Below are 2,442 nucleotides of genomic sequence, written 5' to 3'. Positions count from 1 at the left end.
TTGAAACAGCCCCGGTGAGGTCGAGACGGCCCTGGTGAGGCTGAAACGGCCCCGGTGAGGTTGGGACGGCCCCAGTGAAGTTGGGACGGCCCTGGTGAGGTTGAAATGGATAATGGGGACCAGTATAGACTGATGAACAGGGGTAGATGCAGAGGCAGAGCAGCATTGAACAGACTGTCAAACTACAGTGGGAAGCCTGGGGAGGGTTTGAGGGGGTGTTAAGAGATCAACTGAAGGGCTTATATGCATGCATGTAAGAATAACCAATGGACACAGGACACTAGGGGGTAGGGGAGGCCGGGGGAATGTCAAGGGGGGGGGGCGAAGGAGACATGTAATATTCTTTGTAATACTTCAAGAAATAAAAATTATTTTAAAAAAATACAATAATGAAAGATGATAGTCAAAGTGTACCAAAACACAAGACCCAACTACATGTTCTCTAAAAAAAATACCCACTTTAAATATAAAGACACATAGAAATAAAAATAAATAGATAAAGATATGTCATATAAACACTAATCAACAGAAAGATGGAGTACCTATATTATTTCAGAGAGAGAAGACATCAAAACAAAGAAAATTATCAGGGATAAAGAGGGACATTACATAATGATTAAAAGGTCAATTTTTTATTTATTTATTTATTTATTTATTTATTTATTTATTTATATTGATTTTGGAGAGGAAGGGAGAGGGAGAGATAGAAACATCGATGATGAGAGAGAATCATTGATCCACTGTCTCCTGCACGCCCCCTACTGAGTATTGGGCCCACAACCCCGGTATGTGCCCTTGACTGGAATCAAACCCAGGACCTTTCAGTCCATAGGCCAATGCTCTATCCACTGAGCCAAACCAGCTAGGGCTAGGTCAATTTTCCATGAAGACACAACAGTCTTTAATGTGTATGTACCTAACAAGAGTGCATCGAGACCTAACCAGCTTTTCTCAGTGGCTACAGTGTCAGCCCACAGACTGAAGAGTCCCAAGTTCGATTCCAGTCAGGGGCATGTACCTTGGTTGCAGGCTCGATCCCCAGTAGGGGGCATGCAGGAGGCAGCTGATCAATGTTTCTAACTCTCTATGCCTTTCCCTTCCTCTCTGTAAAATTAATAAAAATATATTTTTTAAAAAAGAGTGCATCAAAATACATATGACAGAATTTATAGAACTGTGAAAAGAAATAGATGAATCAACAATTATAATTGAAGACTTTAACTCTCCTTTATCAGCAGTGGAAACATCCTCCAGGTAGAAAATATGTAAGAATATAGTTGAACCTGATAGCACCATCAATCAACTGGATATAATCGGTGTCTATAAACTATTTCTTCCAACAACAGCAGATTACACATTCTTCTCAAGCTCATATGGAACCTGCACCAAGATAGACCACATTCTGGGTCATAGAACACATCTTAACAAATTTATTTATGCATTTATTTATTTGGGGGGGAGGGGTGAAGGAGAGCAGAAAAGTAGTCCTGCACGACCACAAATTATGCAGTTTAGTTTCCCACCCTTGGGGAAATTGCAGGGGTCAGCACACCCAGAGTGCAGTGGGTGAGCCTTGCCCTGGGAAAACCACCTTTGTGATCATGGTATCTCCCCTGCTAGGTAAGTATTGTATTATTTTATTTTATTTTATTTTTCATCTTAACAAATTTAAAAGAATAGAAATCATAGAATGTAAGCTCTCACACGATAGGGAATTTAAACCAGAAGTCAATAAAAGAAAGATAACAGGAAAATCCCAACATATTTGGAGACTAAACAACACACTTTTAAAATTTACGGTAATTTTTCAAACAGCACACTTTTAAAAACTGATTTTTTAATTGATTTTAGACAGAGAGGAAGGGAGAGAGAAACATCGATTGGCTGCCTCCCACATGCACCCCAACTGGGGATCAAGCCTGCATCCTTGGCGGTTCCCTCACTGGGAATTGAACCGGTGACCTTTTAGTGCACGAGCTGACACTCAACCAACTGAACCACACTGGCCAGGGCTCAAACAGCATACTTTAATTTTATTTTTTAACATTCCAAAGTTTCTTTATTCTTCATAGTTTTCTAACAAACAAATGATTAGTTTTCCTAAATAAGATTATAAAAAAGTTAATCTTTCCACCAAAAGTATAAAGGCAAATAAAATGTAGTCTCCCAATACATATTTTTTACATAGCATTACAAATGCAGAAATATTGACTAATGCTCTTCACAATGATTGCCCACCCCCTTAGAAAGACTGCAGCAGAAGATTCCATTGTCTAAAATACTATGCAGTACAGTAATTAAATGCTTCAGCCCATAAACACACTCCTCATCTATTGTGTTCCTAAGGAAAATGAGCAACATCTATCATTTGCACTACTTCAGCAATCTCTTGGCAACCAGTGGGAAGATAGAAAACTTTTTCCAGTTGGGCAAGTACATTTC

General features: G+C 39.2%; 1 non-coding gene across 1 annotated transcript; it reads right to left on the bottom strand.

Moving 5' to 3' along the window:
* Positions 1 to 1,464: 1,464 nt before the first annotated feature.
* LOC139000755 (U1 spliceosomal RNA) lies at positions 1,465 to 1,628 on the bottom strand. The gene has a single exon (XR_011469699.1). It is a non-coding gene; the product is annotated as a U1 spliceosomal RNA (small nuclear RNA).
* Positions 1,629 to 2,442: the final 814 nt, after the last annotated feature.

This window comes from Myotis yumanensis, unplaced genomic scaffold (genome assembly GCF_028538775.1).
Source record: "Myotis yumanensis isolate MYYU_CA2020_CCGP unplaced genomic scaffold, mMyoYum1.0.hap1 SCAF_1, whole genome shotgun sequence".
NCBI classification, from domain to species: Eukaryota; Metazoa; Chordata; class Mammalia; order Chiroptera; family Vespertilionidae; genus Myotis; species Myotis yumanensis.
The sequence above is the reverse complement of the archived record's forward strand: the minus strand, read 5'-3'. Positions and strand labels throughout refer to the sequence as shown.